The sequence below is a fragment of the Armigeres subalbatus genome, chromosome 3 (assembly GCF_024139115.2).
Source record: "Armigeres subalbatus isolate Guangzhou_Male chromosome 3, GZ_Asu_2, whole genome shotgun sequence".
Taxonomy (NCBI): Eukaryota; Metazoa; Arthropoda; class Insecta; order Diptera; family Culicidae; genus Armigeres; species Armigeres subalbatus.
Genome location: NC_085141.1, coordinates 6,737,836 through 6,755,801, shown reverse-complemented (window position 1 = coordinate 6,755,801; position 17,966 = coordinate 6,737,836). Strand labels below are relative to the sequence as shown.

Sequence of the window (17,966 nt, the reverse complement as noted above, 5' to 3'; positions counted from 1 at the left end):
TATTTTCTATTGGTCGCCATAATCCAACTTACGTTCGTTAGGCCCGCTTAGTCACAAGGACTCCCAGCCCACTCAGGGTCGGCTCTTTCCACCGAGAATTAACGAACAAGAGGACAATCCGGTAATAATACGGAGTAATGCCGACTTTCATTGATAATGGTCCCTAGCGTCCCTAATGCCCTAACTATGGCCTACCATTGACAAAACACTCACAGTTAGTGTATGGTTTAAGTGTAGGGCCCTGATGACGCCGCCGCCTTGCATGTGTCTGTGGATCCGTTCGTGGACAGTCGTGGCACCGGAGACGCAGTCGCTCATACGAGATGCCTTATCCGGAGGTCGTCGCCAAAATACCGTCTCGATGACTTTGTTGATGCCTGCGGTCCGCCACTTCGTGTACCGTCGCTACGATGCTGAGGAGTCGACCGCGCGCCGGGTCGGAATGGTGTTTGAGGGTTATTACCGTCGCGTTCGCGTCCGAAAGTGGATGCTCCGAGTACGCTTTCACGTTTTGGTAGGGCGTCGGCCGCCTGGCCGGAATTGTCCTTGAAGGATGTCGCCGCCACGTTCGAGTCCGGAACTCTCACCTTTCACAGAACCGGAGTTCTTCACCGGTTATTCCGGGACACTCACTAGATATGGTGGTGATTTGAGGTCCAATTACGATCGTCACTAGCTTGGTACTACTTTTAGTGAACTTTAAAAAAAAATTCCTGATAACTTTTGTGGACGTGTTGTTCTTAACGTGGTTGTTCAGAATCTGCCAAGTAAAATAGCGCTAGACCATCTCGGAACCGGGGAATAGGCTTTTTTCGTCGGGACCAGTGGAAAACGGTTTCGCCCACATACAACAGCTATCAAGCTCCGACAGCGGAAAGGGTGTTTTGTAGAAGTGTAATGTTGTATGGGTTAGGGACAAAAGGTCGAAAGGACAAAAGGTCGAAAGACAAAAGGTCGAAGGGAAAAATGGTCGAAAAGGACAAAAGGTCGAAAGGGACAAAACGTCGAATGGGACAAAAGGTCGAAAGGGACAAAACGTCGAATGGGATAAAAGACCGAAAGAAATTAAAGATCAATGATATCAAAAGGTCAAAAGGCACAAAAGGTCAAAATAGACAAGAAACTGAAACGGGGAGAAGCAATCCCGCACTAGAGTTGCCTTACACAATTGGCACAACTCTGCTTTTTTATTTTTTACAATTTTTTACATTTTTTTACTATTTTTTACAATTAAATAAGTACAGATACAATGTACTTAAATAGATACAGTACAATGAGTACAGATGGATGTTTGAGTTTTCAAAATGTCACTTCGTTCTCTCACAATAGCGCACGCCGCACATTAAATACACGGGCGTGTATTAGGGTTCCCCCCAAACACACGAGATGAGACAATTTTGACGCGATTCTATTGCCTGGCAACTGCGATTCTGTCGCCGTTGGTATGAAAGCGTAAATGGAGCATTGCCAGCATCCACCGAACGATAGAATCGTGGCAACAAGCTGTCGCCGTTGCGGCAATAAAATCGCTTAGGCCTGGGGAAGCCTTTATACACCGGTGTATTTGTACACCGATTGTACACCGGCGCACTTGCGTGGCTGCGGCGTGCACTATTTAGACAGATTGAAGTAACATTTAGAAAATTTAGATCTCCATCTATTATTTGCACTCATTAAATTATTTTTTTTCAATTGTTCAAAATAGTGGAAAATAAAAGAGCAATTTTTTAGGACAATTCTGTCTCACGTAATAAAAGTTTTATTCATTCCTTAAATTAGCAATCTTTTTTATCTCTAATAGAACTATCTAGATATTCATAATATTGGTTTATAGTAATTACTCCTTCTTTGAAAATTGCTCATTCTTCAACTTTGATTGATGAGATGAGTGTGTTATTTCTGCTTGAAAATAAATGCATTTAACAAATTAATTATGAATACACCCAACTTGTTCTTTATCGATGTTTTGTCCCTTTAGACATTTTGTTTTTTTCGATTTTTTGTTCCTTTCGACCTTTTGTGCCCTTTCGACCTTTTGTCCATTCGACGTTTTGTCTTTTTCGACCTTTTGTCCTTTCGACCTTTTGTCTTTTCGACCTTTTGTCTTTTGACCTTTTGTCCTTTCGACCTTTTGTCTTTCGACCTTTTGTCATAGATTCGTGTTGTATGACTGTGGATACAAATTCTGTTTTGTGTTTTGTGGTTTATTTTAATTTTACCGTTGTGTCGTCCTTCTATCTAGCTTTAAATAATTTTGCATGATTTTTATTCAATTGCATGATTTTCTTCATAAACCATATTTATTATAATAACTTTTAGTCTAGTAATATATGGTTTCCGATTGACCCAACTAGCTAGCTAAATTTTCAACGTATTTTACCGGATTTTCCTCCTAATTATTATTTGTGGTTGGAGTTTCTTGAGAAGAGAGTGAACATCGCTAAACGACTGGTTACACAGTTAATCATTCAGTTGATACCTCGTGCAATTTCACTGATTCTGGTTGTAACAAGTACGTTTTCTTATTTAATTGAATCCCATGGAAAATCTAAAATAGAATTTCATAAGTTAGAAACTATTGCATGAATGTTCGTTTTGCTGAATAAGATCCCTAAAGTTAGTCTCCACACAATCGCACACCTCACGCCTTCGAAATGCATCTGGCATACAAGCTAATCAAGTGAGTTCACATTACCAGTTACACACGCTAAACATGAGACCCAAGCCAACCGCGCGTCATTTCGCTATGCAAATTAAGCTTGAATAGAGGGACAACGACCCGCAAATGCGCCATTCAAAATACATTGACCTTCCTTATTCGACTTTGGACTCTACTTCCAAGATCGGAGAGGATTTGACTGGATGTTTGAAAGCCGTCAGAAAGAGATGTCGCGATGCCCGCTAAATCTTTTATGTCCAATTGCGAGAATTAGCGTTCGTGATATTATCTTCGGGTAATATCACGGCAACCGGGGATTATTTTACAGATTCGCAGTTAATCTGAGGCAATTTCCAACTCTAATCGATCACTTCGATTCGATCAGTGGAAGAGGCAAAAGTGGTCCGTATTTGTTTCGCGTCGTGGTGTAATTTAAAATGTTAGTTTGTGACATGGTAGCTTTTTGTATGATGTGTTAACTTTTCCCCCTTTGTTCCCCTAGTTGATCGTCAATCAGTAATTTGTTCGATCTAAGTTGCGGCAGTGCGTGTTACTAGTTTAGAAAAGGTAAAAGTGCGATATAATTGCAACCTAGTTAGGTCCCCAACCCAAAAGTGCGTGTGCGTTTCTTTTAATTAGGTGCGAGGCAGCGAAGCCATTTGCCGTTACACCACCATCCCATTAGAGACCGCTTTTGACCCCACTCGTCGGCGTCGAGGTAATCCCGGGGCACACGTGGCCGGAAGAGGGCCGCGTCACGTTCCTTTTACGCGCCCTAGACAGGCAGGCTCATCAAACCATCAGCGTCCAACCGACAGCAGCGAGAACTATTGTTCGACGAACGGACGCATGTGCCGCGTTCAAGCGTAAGACCACGCGCCAGGTGAGAGAGTCATCAACGATCGACACGTAAAGCCGTCGACATCGGGCCGGAGTAGTGCGTAAGCAGCTCTGTGTGCTCAGCCGCCGACTCATCACCATCCAACCATCCACGTAAAACACGTAAACCATGAGGCAATAAATTTCAAGTACTTAATTGCCTCCGTTAAATGATTGGTACATGATCAGCGAGTGAATGAACGGGTAACGCACAAACAACACGCACGATACACTGTAGGTTGATGGGGATTAGATAGTATGCGATAGTGTAGCAATATGTTAAAAAGGGGAAGAAGAAAGGCCTAGGCAAAGGAATAAACGAGATGTAATAAAGCTCTTTGTTTGACTGTATTAAAGCTTCGTGTTATACTTGATGTGTGTGAATGTAGAAATTATAGCGTACAGCATACTGCTATTCGTCTCGAACTTGATGAAGTAGATTCCCGTAAATGTAGACAAACAGTTAGTCATCTTCCCATGTCTTTTCGCGGACGAATCATCAATTTCAATTTGTAGTCGTGATAACTTTTCATTCTAAAGCGTGATTTATTCGTTTGATTGTGGAGAGCTGGGCCAGTGATGAAAACTTATTGTGAACGGTTAATTGTCTTTGGAGCGGTTCTGGTAGTTGCACGTACGTGATTTAGAGTCTTGCGGCGTCGATACGCTCACGCTAAGTACGACGGTTTTGACACAACCAGTCACTTCCTCCCCGATTTCAGAAACATTGACCCTATCCTCTGGATAGTCTCAGGCCGGGCAAACCTTAAACTGGTGGGTGGTCTCCTTCACGGAGTGGCGCTTAAGCCATCCATTTAACCGGGGAACGTGACGGGTTGGCGGGTTATATGGTCAATCACGGAGTAGCAACCATAGATATGTGTAGTCAGTCAAAGATAAGCTCCGAGGTTTGGCAACGGACCCTTTATTTCTCCTTCGACACCTCAAAGCGTTCGTCGAGTGTTTTCATCTCAGTCAGACGATGGGCCTTAGATGTTCTTGTCGTGGGTGGGATGTTCATGATCATCCGCAGGAATTTGTGGGTGGGTTGTGGGATGGTGGGTTTTGGCGCAGCTCTCCCAGACCGGCATGTCGATCACAGGGAGGATGATTTGCTTGTATAGGATATTTCTCAGGGACAACGATGACAACCATTCTACGGATATACCGTTGAGGGTGATTTTACAATCCCCAGGCGGAACAAGTTTGGGAGATTTGGAGTGGGGTAATATGATAACCTCGGTCTTCGCCGCGTTGATACAAATCTGAGATAGCTTTTCAGGACATCCAGGCCAGGTTGGAGCTTAGCCACAAGGGCTTTGATAACTCGTCCTTCATAGACGATCGAGGTGTCATCTGTGAACAGTGACAAAGTGCCGTCTTCAAGAAGTACTAGCATGTCGTAGGTAAACGGTTTGAACAACAGGGGCCCGAGGATACTAACCTGGGGGACGCCTGCAATGATACCGTGTGCATCGGAAGTCGCTCCGCTGATTGTGTCCTTTTCGACAAATAGTTTTGGGTAATCGTCGTGAAGTGTAGCTGGGAAGATTGTAGCGTAGTTGTTTATTCACCAGGCCATCGTGCCAGAAATTGGCAAACGCCTTCTCGACATCGAGCAACGCCATGGCAGAGGTTTCGGAGACATATTTGTTCCGTCTGAGGATGTTGGTGACTAGGGTCAGTTGGTGCGCAGTTGATTGACCGCGCTCAAAACCAAACTGAGCATTATATTGTTTTCATCGGAAAAATCGAGTAACCGATAATGAATTGCCTTTTCAAAAAGCTTAGATAACGCTGAGAGAAGGCTAATGATACGATAGCTTTTAGGTAGGAAGGGTCTTTCCCAGGCTTCCGGATGGGGATCACTTTTGCTGACTTCCAGGACGATGGGAAGTAGCTAAGCCGAAGGCACTGGTTGAAGATCAACGCGAAGTGATCGAAAAACTGGACACTCAAATGCTTGGGCTCCAAGTTGAAGATCCTGTCGAAACCTGGGATCTTCATATTTTTGGATGATTTTATATAGGCTGACAATTCGCCAGCTGTGATCTTCAACTCCTCCTAGAAGTCGTTGGGAATCAGATGAAGGTTGTTTGCATGCTCACTGACAAGAGCTTCTTAGGATGTTTTGTCCAAGGTTATGAGAGCTGACGAAATGCTGACCTATCTCAGTAGCCTTTTCAGCAAGAGTTATCAAGCGATCCGCAGGGCCATTGTTGTCTAGCGGGATCAAGGGTGGAATGGGCTAAGGCTTGGTTCTCAATTTTTTTGTCAACTTCCAAAACGACTGCATCGACTAAATAATTATTTCTAAGATCCACCATTCTGGCTGCAGGCAGCCCAGTACGGACATTCTTCGCTCTGGCCACCGAGATTGCCTCTTCGATGGCACCCAGCTGGCGATTAATACATTCCGGCGTTTCCGGACGCACGTAATCGATGGTGTTCTCAACGCACTCCTCCCCTGGAGTTTGGCCGATCGAGTCTCACCACACGGAAGTCCGAAATTTCTACACTCGCCTCGGGCTTTAGGTGTGCTTCCATGATGAAACCCACGTCGATCTCCCTCTCATCGAGAAAACCAACCAGCTCAATAAACCCGACCCACCCTAGTCGCCATTTTCTATGAAGAATATGCCCAGGGTGAAAATCTGGTCGAAGCGTAGTCGCGTTGCCAGTTGTGTGAACATCGGCTGTGTGATGTGTAGAGCGGTGGGTTATCCTCAGTCGGAAGGGGCTCATTGTCCTGGCGACGGAATCCAGGAGAAGGAAGCTGGGGTCACTGGATGAGAGCCGATGGTACTTGGGTATCAAGTGCCGGGGATGGTACACACTTCGAAAAAGCCATGTAATTTTAGATGCTTCGAGACCGACACCCACGAGCATCATTATTGATGCGAAACTGTGTCATGATAAATGTGAAACTAGGTTCACTTTTAAATTTACACGGCTGTATTATTGAAACAAAAATGATAAAGTACCAGACGGGAATCGAACATTGGTTCGCCGCGTGAGCGCCACTCACGTTACCACCCAGCCATCATCGCTTCATGAGGAAGCAGAGATCAAAGTGAAACAAGTTCTACATTCTTCCGCGTATGCTATGTTCATTGCATCAACCCGTCGGCTGCTTGGGTGTGTGTGTTGTCATTTCATACGTTCATCGCACCGGTTGCTGTGCTTTATGGAACGCACACACGGTCAAGCAGTTTGACCAACATTGACTCCTCCTCTCGTTTATTCAAACATCCATCAAGTTTTACCAACAGCGGCACGAACAATCAATTTATTCGACCAACAATATCACACACGAACGACCGAAGCGCCAACTTGAGCACCAACCATCAAAAAATATATGGGGGTTTGTGCAACTTCACTACAAATGCTTAAACATGTTCGGCGAACCTTGACTCCACCCCCGGTAACTCAAACCAAAATCAAACCGTTTTAATTTTTTCCAACCGAGCCGCCAACTGTCAAATTGTTGTTCGAACAACTTCACAAACGTTCAAACAAAGCAGCAACCGAAGCGTTTTCTTGGGGATGGAGTCAATGTTCGTCAAACTGCTTGACTGGTGTGTACGTTGCATTAGGTTCGATGGATGTAAATTTCAGTTTGTTTTTCATTGAAACTGTGGCGATTGGACTGAAACTTTCGTGTGCATCCAAATTGACTGAAAGATACATCTCAATTCATATTACGTCTTGCGTTATTGTGTCAGTTTTTTCAATCACGTCACCTGTAACATTAATAATTTTTTGGTGTGTACCGATGCGGCGGCAGCAGCCAGTCGTTTATGTGGTTGCAGCGGCGGAAAGACTGAGATCGGTCGGCGGAGAAGCGTAATGACCGGAAAGTTAATCTCGTTCAGTGCCGAGGGTGGATCTGCTCGTCTTATAGGCTGGTTTTTGGTGGACGCTCTCTTCTGGATCTTCACGAACTCGGCGCGCTTGGGACAATTTTTCGTTGTGGCACGATATTTCGTCCTTACGGGTACAGTGATCGAACTGAAAACAGTAAATGCACTTCGTGACGTCGCGATTCACGGCCTTGTCCACTCGATTATGGTACTGTTAACCACCTTAATCGCCTTCCATCCTCGAGATGGACGGAGTATAATTGGTAACGGTACCGGTGGCTTTTATCATGGCGCGCGATTTTGTGAACAGCTACTGGTTACAGTCCGCAACGCTTCAACTCCTCGACGAGCTCTTGCTCCTTCACATCTTCGAGACCGCGTAGTACTATCACGAAATCGAATGAGGCCTTGTTGGCGACCATGAGTTTCACCTCCCCTGAGGACAGCCGAAAAGTAGATCATGTCTCGAATAGCTGGCAACAGGTTCGGCGTGTCTCTTTTCACGAAGATTGGACGGGGACCGTTACGGTCGGGAGGCTGGTTGTGTTGCTGCTGAGCAATTGTCTTCTTCCGGTTCTTCTTCTTCGCCAGCGATCATCCTTTAGATCATAGTATACGTTATTTGATAGCAGCTTCTTTGCTTTATTGCTTTCCGCACTCTCATCGTCACTCGCGGTGCGCTTCGAGGCGCTCTGTTTGCGACCGAGGTGGTCGCCGTATCACCCATACCGGGGCCGAAAACCGCACGCGACAATGAGCGGTACACTACAATACGCCGAAATCGAATAAAAACTTACCAAAGCACGAGCGAAAAACGTGTCCGATCACGTAGCTCAATCAAACTGGAATTGGCTGGATGACGATAAGATGGCTCGCGCGCTCCGGCAAGCAGCTTTCTTGTTTTTAATGAATTAATCCCATTAGCCCCGCCCCTTCGTTACTCGTTATAAGTGCACAGCATATGTGCACCTGTAGCAAATCACAAAGGGGCGGGGTCAATGAGCTTTATAGGATACAAGAAAGCTGCTTTTCGGCGTGCGCGACTAGTATTGATCGGGATTCCGCAGAGAGCAGTCCCAGTATCAGCATCCATCTATTCTAACAAATTTATTGCATCATCTTCACCAGATGCGCGCTTGTGATTCTGCTACCGAAGGGCAACTTTCTGTCATCTCCAAATGATTAAGATTTGCACTTTGAAGAAAATTCATCCCGGACCATCCTTCTTTTTTATAAAATGATAACCCTGAAAAAAAAATCGGTTTCATTTAAAATGATCAGCGGAAACAAAATCAAAGTATCGTGGGGGCCTTTTACTAATTACGTAAGCAATTTGTCTGGGTCTTTCAACAGCCCTCCCACTATGTAAGTGCAGATGCCACCTTAGTGGAAAATTTCGTTTTGGTGCTTTAGTGTTTGATAAGGCGCATTATTGAAAATTAAGGATGTTCAGGATCGTCATTGTTTAAAAGGAAAAAATCAAAAACTTAAGCCGAAGAGTCCGTTTGTCTGAGTGAAGAGTTTTCCAAACGATCAATACCTTTTCTTGAAGCATGAAAATAAACGCAAAAATTAACGGACGCGCTGTTATTTTGAATCTAAATCAATTAAAAATTACACGATCGTGTAAAAATAAAGCAGATTTAATTGAAATTTAAATAAATATAGATTTAAATTTACATGACAGTTGCATTTACATCAAATCACGTTTATTTTTGCATTAGATATCGTTTTGGGGCCCTCCTTAGCCGTGTGGTAAAACGCGCGGCTATAAAGCAAGACCATGCTGAGGGTGGCCTCCGGTTTGCCTCCGAACAGTTTGCACAAACTGTAATGACAAATACCATCCTTTTCGCTTTTCGTATAGCTACGTAGTCCTATGTCACTTTTGCATACAACCCGATTGGGCTGCACCTTTGAGTTTTTTTTCTCAATTTGTGCAGTGAAACCTCAAAAACCACACTTTCTATAATTATGAGAATTTCTTCATAGGAAGCGCCAGGGTTAGCAAAGATTTTTTTTGTAGAATGCCTCACGTTTCACCATCAGGAGAACATTTAAACCGTTTTGCCATTACAGTACAAACGGGCATTCAAACCAACTGCTGCTGAAACAAAACCCAGCAAACAAATGCAATTATAAATTTAATAACATTCGAAAATATCATCAAACAAAGAAGGCACTCGCACGTTCACATATGGTGCGTCCTCTCGGTTTGCACCCAAAAGCAAAACGCCTTGTTTTGACGAGTGCCTTGCCCTAGGCCACTAGATCAGAACCATTCCGAATCGACACGGCGGCAGCGGGAAAAGTTTTTCCCTTTTAATCAAATATTTACGACGGTTAAGGCCGCCGCTTCCAACTTCTCCAGTTACGGCAGTTTGAAAATTACATTTTGCCGAACTCCTTCGAAACTTGTCGTCCCAACAACCCGGGCCCACGGAGGCGGACGCGTTTTCTGCTCGTTCAATTCTGTGGGATAATTAATCTTATCCAAATTTATTTCCACCACGCCTGATGAGGCACAAAAGAATCGCCCCAAAGTGTAGGTAGGTGGCAATATCGGAGTGGAACAACTTGTCCTCGAGGCTTTGCGGAAGAAAAACTTTATCCACGATCCATCAGTGATTTGCGGGAGGTAGGTTTAGTCTTATTACCGTGACGTATCGACGCAAAGGAACAACTCCAAGGGCAATTAATCTTAACGACAGACGTCGCAAACGATCCCGATTCCCGAAGTTGGCCGGTTGTTGCTCGGTGCGGTTTTCGGCAGAACTAATTTCTGGTCGTTTATCTTCCGCGACGTGGATCGAATGGGTGAGGTTTGGATTCCCGGGAACTGGCACGATGCGATATGATGTCGTGTAAGGCTTCCGAGCTATTTCTATTTAGGATCTATCAACATGGCAGATTTGGAAACGAACGTTGAGGAAATCCTTCGAATCTGATTCGCTCCCGTACACATTCACTTGGCAACACGGGGAAGCACTAAGCCTGCATTCAAAGCACGTGTCTACACCTGTTCCGCGGAGTATTTACGAAACCTACCCGAAGCAAAGCTCGGTTAAACTGGCCGGCCACGCAATCCAAACAAACGCGATACTGGCGTTCGATTGCATTTTCAAATCACGTAGCCTTCATTATTTTCACCTTTAATTCTGTTAAATTTATCATCAATTTAGTTTTCTTACAAAACGAAGCACATCCGGTGTTCGATGTGTTCTAGCTGCGTATTCTCCGTCCACCTGTTCGATGTGGGAGGAACCCTTTTTTATTCCCCGCTGATGATTTGAAACTGCGCACAGTGGTCTGACCATAGATGATTTCGGGAAAAAAAAGCGGAAAAGGTCCAGTTTTTTTTTCAATTCATTTGTCCGTATTACCATTCCCTGTGTATGGTGTGTGTTACTTTAGCAGTGGAGGAGTACCAGTCAGCAGGGGAAGAAAGAAGAAGCCCGGAGACAATGCGGACGAATATGTTAAAAGTGAAGGTTGAAGGTTGGTGAATACTTTGTTACGCCCGTGTTCAGACCGTTTTTCGCTCAGAGATCCTCCACTGTGCGACAGTCGTTGATGTAAGAAAGCAGGGGAAGCTAACCATGCTTTCCAAATTATAATTCAGCAAAACATCCAACGATCCGCGCTGTTGCTGCCCACTCCCGCCCCACAGAGAGTTTTTAGCCGTTCAATGAAACAAAACGTGATTCGCACCTCGCGTACCCACTTAGTCCCTACCGCTATCACGTTAACCGATTGTGAGTGTGAACGCAACACAACACACTGTTTTGGCATTTTCATGAAGCTCTCGAGAGGACAAGAGGAATCAACGAATGTAAAAAAACGCCTCTTCATCTCTCTCCCTTTTCATGAATGACGAGCGTTTCATTGAATTTAATTTAAACCAACTGATGCACCGCTCGTGAATGGGGGAGCTAAGCCAAACGCAAGGTGCACTCACACAGTTTTACTTTTGCTTTTCAATATAAAGTTACGAAAGGTGCAATTCAAAATTCAAAATAAAATAATAATATTTTATGCTTTTAACAGGTGTCCGGAATCCCGGTCCAACCAAAGGTTCTACCACGGAGACGGATGCCATGCGAACGAATCAATTGAAGAAGACTCGTAAACTACTGTGCTTTTCGTCTCCTACGCTGCACGAGACGAGTCTTACGATTCATGAAGGTACATTCGCGTGAGTCGCGAAGTGATTGCATGAGACGTGAGACGAAGATAATGTGAAGTGAAGGCGCACGATGTTGTAATATGCACCGGTGCGGCGGTGGCCGGTGGGTGTGTTGTCCCTCCGCAGTTCGTTCATCCGGATAGCGTCGCAATGTCTCACTTTGCATTCAGTTCAGTCATGCAGTCAACAGTTGGACTTCGATAGACTGGATGATGAAGTTTACGTGTCGCCGGTACTGGTATTTGAGGCGAGGTGAGGGTGTCTCTCTTCCTGTTATTATTGTCCCTTTGCGATGTATTTCGATCTTCATGAATGATATTGAACAGAAATATTCGTTTAGGAATTATATTGAAGTTGAATATTGAAACATATTTTAGTAAAATACTTGTTTGTTTTCAATAGGAATGCAGGGATACACTTCACAAGTTTGAAAAATGAGCGCATTATGAAAAAATGATAAATTTTAGTAGTTAATAAGTTATTCAATTTTAACCGGCTTCCAATTTTTCCCTACCAAACGATTAGAATTTTAGTTTTTTTTTTTTCATTTTTTATCTATAGTTGATTTGGAAATCTCCCTTGCCGTGAAGCGTTACGAAGCTGAAGACATGTCACTTTTGGGGAACCGAAAAAGTCGCGGTTGTTTGGATGATCTATTAGATTCGGCCACAAATTATGTAGTATCTTCGTATTCTCCTTCTCAGTTCGTGTACAGCCAACCATAGAGGTTGGTTTTTTATCACAAGACTTTGATGAAATCTATATGTTCGCTTTTCTGGTGGATATCAAGATATAAAAATGAAAATAATGGAAATAATTGTCATTTATGTCCATGATTTTATAACTTAAAAAGACACCTAAAATGTTTTTTTACTTCCAGTACGTATTTGATCCACCCTACGCTGATTCAAAAACTGCAACGGTAACTAGAAACCTTAACGAAGGAATGCTTTCTGCACTTTTTATCGTGAAACTGCAGTTACTGCAACACAGTAGGCATTTTTTTTGACAGCGCTTTGTTATCTCGCATGGAAATCAGTGCCGACTTCTAATGCATCAAATCAACACACTCGCCTGCTGGTTGCGTGGAACGGAGAGCCGGCACACGGCTCAGCGAATATTTGTTTTTGCATAGTTTGATGGGGCGGTAGGCGTTGGTTTCCAACAGTCCTAACGATGACGGCCGACCAACCGGTCAGTTGCTTTCAGGAAGCGAGCCCAGCGTTTAGCAAAGGTATGGCCTATTCTGTGGATAGTAGAATTTTTTTCGTATCGAACGCGTCAATGACCGGGATATTTCATGCAGTTAGAAGATTGATCTGAATAGCTTATGGAGTGGAGGCGGATATAAGAAAATTTGCGCCTTTGTGGGGAAGCATAATGAACTTATTGTCCATTAGGTCTCATTAAGTCCATTGTTTCTGAGATGCACCAAGTCATTAAACTTTTGTAATTTAAAAACCACTCGACAAAACAAAGTGTCTTTATCGCCTGGTCTCACCACCGGAAAATAGGCTTCAACCGAAGGGGAACCCGCTCAAGTTAACCTCAGGAAAAAGGCAAATAAATTCAAATTGAGAAATTTAATTCTATACGGTCATAGAATTTTGGTGCAGTAATAAATTTCACCGAACTCTCCTTACCCTTTTTCTTGCTCCGGCTTGCAGGAAAGCTTCCACTGCGCTTTCGCTTTTTATTCTCCAACAAAGTTTCACCCATGCTGAAAATCCGGCTTTTGGGCCAGTAGTGTAGGAAACTGCCGCAGCCTACTCGAACTGCCGCCTTAGTTGAAAGGGAGTACTAGAGCGGGAACCGAAAAAAAGAGTGCGCTCCACTTTTAATCCTCTTTGGCGAGCTTTTTATTCTCCGACGTTCCCCGCAAAAAATGAAACTATTTCCAACTGCACCAGCACTCGATTCAATGCAGACATGAAGCCGCTGTAGGTTTCCGCTTCGTAGTGTCTATCTATTTCCGGTCCCCCTATATGCCCTTCACTACATTCAGGCATTTGGCGAGAAACGTTGATTTGATGTTTCTATATATTGCGAATAGAGGACTCTATTTCAGCTCATTCCCGCCCTGTCTTTGCCAAACCCGTGGTTTGTGGTTCGGTTTTACACTCCGTCTGTTTGTGTTGATTTCCGGCCCCTCGGCCTACCCCGTCCGCGTAGGCTAGTTGCCAGGGAGCCGAGAATGGCATTCTGGTCGTCGCCTACTGTGTTTTCCATTGACATTATCGGATTGTGCCGGATTTCGCTGCCTGCCTACTGCAAAACGAAGCCAGACTCCACTTGCTGTCGACACCGACATCAGTTCGTCGTACTCCCGGGGGAGGGTTCAGTCCAGAACACTGTGTTGTTGCCGCCGTGATGAAAGTTTATTTTCAGCCGCAACTGAGAAGACAACTTTACCGGCGTTTCATCTGTCATCGCGAATGGGATTTTCCGAGTTGAATCCGGTGTAACCGGATACTAAAGTGAATGTTTGGATTTCATACTGACCGGATTTTATAACTATGTTGAAAATTTGGTTAGATGGAAAGTAAAGTTATTCATAATCAACCGTTAAAGGGTTGGTTTTTAATCAATAACGAGAACTTGCTTCATAACTAAACTATAAAACTCGATTCACATAAAATCTGAACGCACGGCTCTTTCTAACAGCACTTCTAGTGATCCGATCACAAATTCTTTGACAGTAAATTGTTTGGGAATTCTCTAGAACGTTCAGTCAAGATTTAAATGAAGTACAGTAGACGTTCGATAACTGCAAGTCATTTAACTGCAATGCTTTTTAACTGCAATTCGATAGTTGCAACAGTTTTGCAGTTATCGGACCGCTAAACTTCAAACTGATGTCAAACTCAATGACAGCTGCATGGTGCTGCACATTTAGATGCACTTTTATTGCATCTGACGTCGATTGACAACCGTTTGACGTCTAGAATGCATTGCAGTTATCGAACGGCATTCGTTAACTGAAAAGTAAACATTTTGCAGTTATCGAACGGCTGTAATAGCAGATGGAGGCCAATGAGAATAGATAGAAGGTGAGGAAGAAGACCAAATGCAAATGTATTAGTGGATGATGGAAAATGTAAACAGCAAATGGTGACGTACATATTTGCACGGCTTCTTATGGGAGCTCGTTCGAATGTAGTAGTGAAAGCTTTTTCGCCGTACACGAAAGGCACGCACACAATATATGGATTTCCATACCTTAGTATTTATTTACATTGGATGGAGGCGGAAGAAATTTCGTGCTCTCATGTTCAAAATCCACTGTGAACAAGTTCAAAAATTGCGCGCTGGAACTGGCGATTTTGAAAGTTGGAAGCGGAACGCATAAGGGCTCTCAAAAGCGCCGCACAATGGACAACTGTCGAAACGTACGCAAACATATCCATTGTGCGGGGCTCTTTACTCTCTATCCCCCGGAAGAACACAAGAATTTGTATCTGCAAGATTGGCCCACGTACATCTACCTTGAGCGAATTTCTGACTCGCTCCGAATGGTTCTTTGCATCAAATGACGCTTGGGATGCCCAATTTCTAATCGGCCAAAGCTGGAATTGAACCTGCTACATCACATACGAATTAAAATTTACTTAGAACGCTGCAATTCAGCGATAGTCTATTGGATATTCAATAAAGTTGTTGAAGCATGACTAGAACACACAGATAGGGGTGAAAAAGTGTCGACGATGATGAACTTTGGGAATAATTGGAATGTTTCTCCACCCGAAAACGTCCTAAATCAGACCGAGAATCGAACTCTCCATCTCCAAATTGGCAACTTGGCAAGCTTTCTTCGCAAGGCTAACTGGAGACCCACTTTCCGTAACACTTCAAATTGAATTTATTACACTCTTCAATGCAACCACAAGCCTGTCACTAAGCCCAAAAATATCAAGTTTTACGTTTATGATATTATTGCATTTTTTTCTAAAAGTATGTTGATATGATGTGTACAATGTTCATTAGGGAAGATTAATAAATTACGTAACGCAAAAATCGATCATTTCAAACACTAAATTCCCCCCCATGTCACGCTTTTTGTATGAAGCATGTAAAAATGTTGTATGTCACACTTCACTCAATCTCCCTCCCCCTCTAAGCGTTCGGTAATTTATGGATGTTGGATGTTTGTTGTCAAAATCTTACTACGGACTATTGAATCGAACTTTAAATAGGGCCGACGAACGTATATGACTATTTTGACTGAATTTAATTGAAACATAGAAACTAACCAAACCGTTCTTCCCCTACCTCTATTTCAGGTGTGTCCTTTTGTGCGAAAACACGCAACGATTGTGCAATAGCGATCGCAATTACAACTGGTCCAATTTATTACAATTGATGTTGCCGCCAGTAAATATTCATCCAGTCGGGCTGTCAGCAATGAATTGCTCGTGTTCAACCCCAAGTGCTCCCCGCCAATTGCCGCTAGTTATTACACCCATCTCATGCAACTATGTCGATAATCGCCGCAGGGACGGCCGCACTGTTTCAACCCGCTTTATGGTCCTGCGTTCAAGCAATTTCAAATAGAGATAGAACCAGTATAATGAACTGGGGAACCGGAACGGAGAGGTTATCTCCCTCCCAGTCCAGATTGCAGCCGGAGGAAAGCTCTCCAACCGCTCATTTGAATTTATGATGTCGGACGAGCATTAATAACTATTATTTATCTCCAACTCGTAATAACAATTATCGCAATCTCCACCGCATTCGGAAGAAACTGGATTCAGAGCCAGAGCTTCGCAGCTCGATTTACATACACTAACGATGATTGTTATGGTGGCCATTATTATGACAAGGCTGCAAAAATCATATTAAAGCAATTGCATTAGAGTTGTTCGTGCAGTCTTGCGTTGCTGAGAATGGGGGTAGAACAAGTGGACACTAATCATCGACGTTCATTAAATGATTTGTTTATGCAGATCTGCATGTGACGGATTTGAAGTCAATTTTTTTCACGCGTTGGATTAAGACTTGTCACATGTTCTACTTTAAATATATTGTGTTTATTCAACTCTTTTACTTTAACAAAGGATTAACATTTTCATTGCTCGACCTTCAACTTTTTTGAGACGTCGTTTGTTTAAGAATTTGATCAACATTTGAGGATGTTGGTAACTCGAATCAGTTAGAACATACAGCAATATTTTGTGATGTCCAGTAGTGACGAATATTAACCTTTTCAAACAGCTTGAATAACTCTGATAGAAGGTTTATGGGACGACGATAATTTTTAAAATGGAAAGGATCCTTCCTAGACGTTTTTATTTTCGATACTTTGATATTGACGGACAGCCGAGATCTCCAATTCAACAAACTTTGAATATTGATGGAGTGCTTATACAGTCAAAAAATTACTTGCTTTTTCGGATTAAATTGTTTGTTGGGAACTCTTCGGTGAAGTTGTTGAAAGTCCGATAAAGGTTGATGAAAGTTCGTTAACGCCAGCCCTGGGCGATGTCCTGTCCAATGTTTTGCGAACTGAAGAAATGACGACCGGCCTACTATGCAAGAGGGATCGAAAGAGGAATGAATTTTTAAATTTTAGATAATTTTGAGATCAGTTTAGCAAAGTCTGGAAAAGTGTTGTTTTTTTTTAATTGCTTTTCTGATGTCCTTTTCAGAATCCATGTAGACTCTTCTTAGCACAATAAAAGTGTTTCCAATTCGCGAATTTGTAAATTTATGTTCCTAATGATTTCTATATCGGTAACAAAACACATGCTCATAACAGTTTAATATTAGGCTACCCGGCTGATTTGCAATACTTCACTTGTCATAAGACGAGTTCGTACTATCCCATTTGACTCCACCAGTTGATTAACAGATACGTATTTCGACCTCAACAGTAAGGCGTCCCCAGTATCTCGTACTTGACTCGACTAGACACTGAAGACGGCCTTACTGTTGAGCTTGAGCTTGATTGACTGCTCGTAGTTGCTACTCCATTATGACCAGATCAGCTGTTCTTGCACAGGGAACCAACAGATGTTTGCTTGGGACTAGCACGCATCTTCAATGTACAAGTACTGGTGATCTCATTTGTTAGGTCATACTGGCGCCTGCCACGTCAGAATGCAAGTCAATGTAGGGAAGGGGGAGGAAATGATGATGCAATCACTCGCCCACTGCAAGCCGAATATACCTCTGCACTTGCCACGAGTTCATGCGGAATTTGTTGGAATTTTTGGGTTAGGTTCGAGAGGCAGAGATCCGTCTTGGTTAACGAGCTGCCAATGTGATAGATAGGAGAAAGCAACTGATGGAATGGAATTGGATGTAGAAAACGAGCTCTATAGTTCATTTCCAATTCTAGCAGATTATTGTTAGAATACTCAAGTTGAAGGTATAGGAATAA

The 17,966-nt window shown here is 43.3% G+C and overlaps 1 protein-coding gene and 1 long non-coding RNA gene across 2 annotated transcripts in view; one reads left to right on the top strand and one right to left on the bottom strand.

Moving 5' to 3' along the window:
* Positions 1 to 17,966, bottom strand: part of LOC134220720 (uncharacterized protein CG43867-like) — an 840,013-nt gene that overhangs the window by 688,471 nt on the left and 133,576 nt on the right.
* Positions 2,787 to 3,647, top strand: LOC134223843 (uncharacterized). Its single transcript, XR_009982748.1, has 3 exons — positions 2,787 to 3,098; positions 3,162 to 3,226; positions 3,299 to 3,647. It is a non-coding gene; the product is annotated as an uncharacterized LOC134223843 (long non-coding RNA).